This window comes from Portunus trituberculatus, chromosome 47 (genome assembly GCF_017591435.1).
Source record: "Portunus trituberculatus isolate SZX2019 chromosome 47, ASM1759143v1, whole genome shotgun sequence".
Taxonomy (NCBI): domain Eukaryota; kingdom Metazoa; phylum Arthropoda; class Malacostraca; order Decapoda; family Portunidae; genus Portunus; species Portunus trituberculatus.
The window spans coordinates 442,492-449,991 of NC_059301.1; positions in this window are offsets into that span (position 1 = coordinate 442,492).

Genomic DNA, 7,500 nt, shown 5'->3' on the forward strand with positions numbered 1-7,500 from the left:
GCAACACGAAGCTTAAACACACACACACACACACACACACACACACACACACACACACACACACACACACACACACACACACACACACACACTGCATAGCACATCCAAGCCGTCCGTTGTCAAAGCAATTTAAGTAAAGGACAGCGTCAGTATTTTATCGCAAAACGACTCAGCTGGCGGAGTTTTGTATGTAAATTAAAGAAAATGATTTAGTTTCGTCGAGTCTCGCGGACATTAAGGAGTAAAGTAAAGGCGGCTCCCTCTTAGCATTCCAAGGAAAGAGAGAGAGAGAGAGAGAGAGAGAGAGAGAGAGAGAGAGAGAGAGTGCTTGTATGCATTTCAACCTGATTTTCAAAAGGTTGATTAAAAATAAGGCTTTAATCTGAACCTTTAGAATCTCTTCCCTCTCCCCCACTCTCTCTCTCTCTCTCTCTCTCTCTCTCTCAGTGAATCCACAAAATTATAACTAATGAAACAGTGACTACAGAATTCTCAAAATGTGACTTTATTACTAAACAGGAAAGTTACTGCCTATGCGTCACCTTATAGTAATAAAATATAGGAAGAGTGCATGTAAGCGAAGCGAAGATCACCATAGTAAATACCAAGTAACGTAGCGATATTAAATGAATACCAGTTGTGAAACCGTGTGTGTGTGTGTGTGTGTGTGTGTGTGTGTGTGTGGGTGGGGGTGGGTGGGTGGGTGGCTTGGTAGACCGGCGAAGGGGTGATAAGAGAAGGGAGAACGTAAGAGGTGGAAAAAAATGTACGGAAGAATATAGATAAGGAAGAGAAGGAGAATGAAAGAGATAGTATGCAAAAATTGAGGGAATGAATTGTAGTCGTTAAATGTGAGGTATATTGCAAAGGATAGGAGGCCAAGGAGAGAAAGGAGACATAAGAATAGACACGATAGAAGGGAAAGACAGTTAAATAATATGAAATGAAATGAAAATAAAGAAACGAAGGGAAATAAAAGGCACATGAGAATATAAGCCAGATAAAAGTGACAAGGAGAGAGACACGAGAACGGAAGAGAAAGGAAGAGAGAGAGAGAGAGAGAGAGAGAGAGAGAGAGAGAGAGAGAGAGAGAGAGAGAGAGAGAGAGAGGTGCCAGGCTATGAGACAAAGGAGGGCACTGTTCCTTCTGTGTGTGTGTGTGTGTGTGTGTGTGTGTGTGTGTGTGTGTGTGTGTGTGTGTGTGTGTGTGTGTGTGTGTGAGTGCGAGCTCGCGTTAATAACACAGGACTTTAATATGTAGAAGATTAGTAAGAGAAACATGATTATCAATATTATCACAACATTTATCATCATTGCTATCATTATATTATTACTATTATGGTTATTGTTATTATTATTATTATTATTATTATTATTATTATTATTATTATTATTATTATTATTATTATTATTATTATTATTATTATTATTGATTGTTGTTGTTGTTGTTGTTGTCGTTCTTATTGTTGTTTTTGTTTGTTTTTGTTTGTTGTTGTTTTTGTGGTTGTTTTGTTTTTGTTGTTGTTACTATTATTGTTGTTGTTGCTGTTGTTTTCTGTTTTTCTTTTCTTCTTTACTACTACTACTACTACTACTACTACTACTACTACTACTACTACTACTACTACTACTGCTGCTGCTGCTGCTGTTTCTACTGGTGGTAGTACAAGTAGTACTAGTAATAGTAATAGTAATAATAATTGTTGTTGCGGTTATTGCTGTTGTTGATGTTACTGTTGTTGTTGCTGTTTGCTTATGTAATATCTTACCTAAGTTTACGGTCTTCATTCTCTTCAATATTATTTAGTAATGTGCAGTGCATTTTCCGCCTCACACTTTCGTATGGTAATGAAAATAAGTGAAAACAATGAACAAACTGCTGAAAAGATATGCCCTGATGAATTAAAAGACAGAGAGAGAGAGAGAGAGAGAGAGAGAGAGAGAGAGAGAGAGAGAGAGAGAGAGAGAGAGAGGAAAAGCAAAGCATGTTTAACAGTAAGGAATGTGATTTAATTAGAGGAAAAAAGTAAGGAAACTGATTTCACTAGAGTACTTATTTACAATAGTGAAGTTAACTGCATGTAAAAAAAAAGTAGTGAGTGTTGTGATTATGTGGTTAAGCTGATGACGCAGCGCTAAGGGTAGAGACACAAAGTACTTTCTGAAGACTACAAGGAAATGGATCGCTTGTGGTTGTCTATGTGGTCTGGCTGCCTCAGAATGAGAGAGAGAGAGAGAGAGAGAGAGAGAGAGAGAGAGAGAGAGAGAGAGAGTGTTAGGGTTCGCACTCCGATGATCTACAGGACAGCCATAAGGGGAGGAGATTTTGAGGAGTAACATGTCGTATATTAAACCTCAGCACGTAAGTTCATTGTACGTATTTCCTTTGTTAGTTTACGTACGAGGTTAACGATGGTGATGTATTGTATTCATCACTGGTGCATATGTTGGGTTACTTGATAGTGTTGTTCGTATTTAGCATGTTTATTAGCGTCGTATTGATGTTGTGTGTAGCTTGTGACGGAGCGACGACTAACGTTAACTTAGATATAGTATTACGGAGTAGGCTAATTGTCATTTCTCGTAAGTTACTGGGTATGGATTGTCATGACTGATCAATGTGTGTCCTCACAGGTGAAGACCAAATGAATTAGTAATTCGAGTCAACGTGATGGGTCTCCGGTTCACCTTATCACTGTAGTTCTCTTAATACAGCTTAATATATATTGCTACTTCGTATGTATACAAACTTCTTATTTTATTTTATCTATTTTATGTCCTGGCCTATATAGCGCCTGTAGGTAACTCGAAGAGTATTGGAAGCGCTGTTAAGCTTCCACCCATTAGTGGCGCAGGCAATTTTATTTATAGTGGTACCCATATCACCACCGTAACGCATCTTTGGTGTAACCACCTAGAACCTGGGCATCATGGTGACATGTAGGTAATTTTGAACCACTCGACAATGGCAAAGTTTCAAGGCCGTACTTGGTGGGATTCGAACCTACTCGTGGACGTCTACCTGATCCCACGCTCCCATGTTATCCACTACACCACCGCCTCCCTGCATGGATATAGTCGGGTCACTTAGGGCGGAAAAAAGGCTTTCGCTTCACCTTAGGTGAAGGAAGTATTTTGAGGGTCTTATCCTAAGCATTTTGTGCCGCTGAATCCGAAAATCATAGTTGGGTCACTCGTTATTGGTAAGTTTTTGCGCAAATTGCAAATTTCGGAAATTGGCAAGAAAAAATTGCAGAATGAGAACCAGACGTCGTAGGACCCTGGTTTTTGTCTTAAAATGAAGCTTTTTTAAGAGTGCATAAAATGTAATGTAGTACTCCGTGGTTGTATCTGTTCGCATTACTGAACTATAATGGAAATTATAGATAATTGGAAAAAAATGGAAAAAAATATAAAAGGAATAATTTTGGCCTTAAAGCCTGATTTTTTAAAAATTAAAAACTAAATTTTAAAGAAGGAACTGAGTTCCTTTTTTAAAATTTAGTTTTTAATTAGTAAAAAAAATAAAATAACAAACAATTGTTCTTAGGACACATGTAATTAACGAATTTGTGCAAGGGTGGGCAAAATTATTGCGTAGAACAGGGTATTTCAACTGAATTATTCACTAGCGTTTAATCGATCCAACAAAACAAGCATCTAGGTCTCACAATAAATAATAGTTTAATCCAGAACACAAAATTTCAAACAACGAAACCGAGTCTCCTCCGCGTATTTTGGAAAATCACAATTAGAACATAAAAAATACAGAACACAAAATAGCGAGCGTTCACAGGTTGAAAAAAAAATAGAATATCTAGTCGTCTACGCCATCGACGTCCTCATGCCCATCTTCCTCGTCGTTGATGCACATCTCGGGGGAGCAATCGCAAAGCTCCGAACAAGGAGTCTGCAGGCGTTGACAGCGGCAGCGATTGGTCGAGCAGTTCGTCTTGCATCCGCACTGCATCACATCCATGATACTTTGCGGGGCGGGAGGCAGGGTGGAAGGAATAGGCGCCAGGTCTGCTTCGTAGCCATACTTGGTCGGGTCGAGGGTCACCAACTCCTTCTTCACGGCCCCCTCCCAGACGACGGCCTGTAGCTGGGCTCGCATAATGTGCTGGGTGGTGGCGGCGACTGTCGGAGGGGCCAGTGCTGCTCCAACCTTCTTCTTCTGAAGTGCCGTCCACCTCGCCTGCGGCAGAGAGCAGGTATATCCGTAAATTCTACTCACGAATCGGCACAGCACGTCCAGGCTCTCTTGCGTCAGCGGACCAGGGCTTCGGAGTGTACCCAGAGCATCGAGGGTTGCCTGGTCGGCCGCCTGGAACACAGGCCAAGCTTGCAACTTGCCTTTCCTGAAGAGGGCGCAAGTGGTGTCGCAACCAGTCAGAGCATGGAAGGACGTGATCACATCCGCGTGAGAGCCCAGTTTGTCGTGGATGAGCTGAACGTTGAAAGCCGTCTTGCCAAGCTGGAGGCACGTGTTGGGAGGTATCTTGGGGAAGTGTCGGAGGAGGAGGACGAGGACGTCAGTGTCCGGAGAAACTACGGTTGCCTCCACATCTTTGTCGAGCAGGAGAGATGATATATCATCTTAGTGTCCGCTTCCTCTTGTTCTGAAGCGAACTTGGCTCCGTCCGGTCCAGAAGTTGCCACGGCTTTGCCGCGCCACGCGCAGACGACGCGTAATCCCCATGAATGGTGCTGGATTTGGGAGGCAATGAGAGAGGTCATAGCATCCTTGTTGCTTTTGGTGGACAAGATGTGAGCCATGGTCATTCCAGCTTTGATCCTCGTCGCTGCTTGGATGTCCATATCGTATCCTCCACCTCGGGCTCGCTGTTCCCTCGTCTTGTCTTTGAGGGACGCGCCGATGTCGTACCTGTCGAAGACAAGGTGCAACTCCCGTAGCCAACACCCAGTCGGGCAACTCTCTGCAGGAAGGATCCAACTAGCTCCTTGAAGTTTGCTGAGCCGGAAACGGGTGCTGCTGAAGGATAGCCATACCGTCGAGGACCAGCACGCGAGAGGATGAAGGGGGTTGGGAGGCCGTGGAGACCGCCGCGTTCATCTTCTCCAGAACTCTGAGAAGGGCACTTTTTGTCGTGACCCGCGGGTAGCCTTGGTCGTCAAAGAGGGCAAGAGGGAACAGGGACAGCTCATAGATGGAGATGATGGTGTGAAGGTCCAGACTGCTGTCGAGTTGGACGGCGAGCAGCAGGCGCCGATTGAAGTCTGAGGATCTTTACCTTGAAGGTCCGAGTTGGGCCTCCGCCGCAAGGTCCTGTTGTTCATCTTCGTACTGCCTCGCGAATTTGTGGGGCTGGATTTTAGCAATGCACTGTCGGTGCCAGGACCAATCGTCCCTTCTAGAGGACCTCCTGTGGGCCTCTACGAATTCGCCTTTCGAAGCCCACTTGGCCAGCATACTCCGAACATCCTCCTTGGGCGTCCGAGGTCGAAGGACCACATCTCCGTTAGTTGCACCGCAAATGACACACGATTTCATTGCGAGCCCTGGGAAGGAAAATGTGCGATATAATAAATGAATTTATTTTATTTACGGGTTTATAGCTAATTTCTAAAATTATAGCCAATGCAATTTTACATTTATTTGCGAAATTTCATTACCGTATGTCATAAAGTACGACCATGAGGGGACAGTCAGAGAAAAATTCCCATTTTCTATGAATCATACAGTAGTGCCTTTATGAGAACAGATACAGCCAGAAGCATTTTATAACTTTTGTTGTGCTCCTAATAAGCTTCAATTTGAGTCCAAAACGAGGTCTCTACGACGTCTGGTTCTCATTCTGCAATTTTTTTCTTGCCAATTTCCGAAATTTGCAATTTGCGCGAAAACTTACCGCTAACGAGTGACCCAACTACGATTTTCGGATTCAGCGGCACAAAATGCTTAGGATAAGACCCTCAAAATACTTCCTTCACGTAAGGTGAAGCGAATCGCCCTAAGTGACCCAACCATAAAAAGGATGGAAAACACATCAAACATCTAGATACTGTAAGGTGCACAGATATAGTGCTGAAATACCGATCACTGGTATTCTATTTGCTAAACGAGTATCCATCTCGTGCTTAGCTGGAGGAAAACAAATTAAACACACTCAGGCAGACTCACAAAGAAAAACATTGGTTAAAAACGTAAATAAAAAATATTCATCTAATCCAAAATCAAATAAGACGTTAATAAATTTCCAAGTAATTTCTGTTTTTGTTTTTCATCCTCAACTGTGACCTTCATTTTTGCGTTCCGGCCACAAATCCTGATTGGACACATACCTGTGGGAAATTACCTGCCGAAGGGGATGAGGCAGGGGTGACGGGGTGGAGGGAAGGGAGGGCGGTGCGCTGTGAAAATAATGTTAACAGTCAATTTAGGCGGCAAGGCACATATGAAGCTTAATTAAAATGAGTTACGCTTGACTCTCTTCCTCCCTCCCTTCCTCTCTCTCTCTCTCTCTCTCTCTCTCTCTCTCTCTCTCTCTCTCTCTCTCTCTCTCTCTCATATATGCATACGTATATGTATCTATTTATTAATTTATCTATCTATCTGTTTATCTATCTATCTATCTATCTATCTGTCTGTCTGTCTACATATCTGTCTGTGTATATATCAATATAATGCCCGGTGTGCTAATATTATAATCATTGGACCTTTTAAGTATTTTTTTTATTCTAAAGGATCTGTGAAAAGTTCATACCTTTAGTAATCTGCATCAATTTAAAGAGAATAGTTAATTGAATATTGCCTCATTAATGGCACTTTGTTCCTGACGGCGGTAATTGCTTTGTCTTTATTGAGTTTCATTGCCATTATATTTTTTTCCATTCTGCAAGGAATATAAATACTATCAAGTTCAGAATTACAACAGGTTTCAACTACAATATGAGAGTATTGCATTACAGAGTACTCAATGTTAGAGATGGATTGAATATTCGTTTCCGCATTCGCAGGTACAAATATTCGTATTTTTTTTATAGCATTTCCATAACCAGTCTAATTGCTTTATTTCTTTATTTTTTCATGAATATTCAAACTTTCCAAAAATTCTATAATGATAAGCAAATAACAGCGACATTGTTTATTGAAGCAGCTGTTAACTACGTAGGCATGACAAACTCTGAGAGGCTTCTGGAAAGATGAATAAACTCCTTGCCTTTCTTTAACTTGATATATTAATTCCCATCTCAAATATATCTTCCGCAACATTTTCAGCAGCACATCTCTACGCTAAGTAAACATTTCACGGCCCAGACCAACCACAACACACAACACCTCCGCCGCAGCACAAACAAACTTCACAATACGACAGTTCTCCAAACACATTTCAAGTATTGCGACACTCCAGCGACAAAGCAAGACAAAGAACACATCAGCCTTGAAACAACAACGCCTCATGCTCAAATTAAACCTTTGCATCTTTAATCAGCGTGTTTATTTGATACAACTTACTACCTGTAACAGTAACCAAC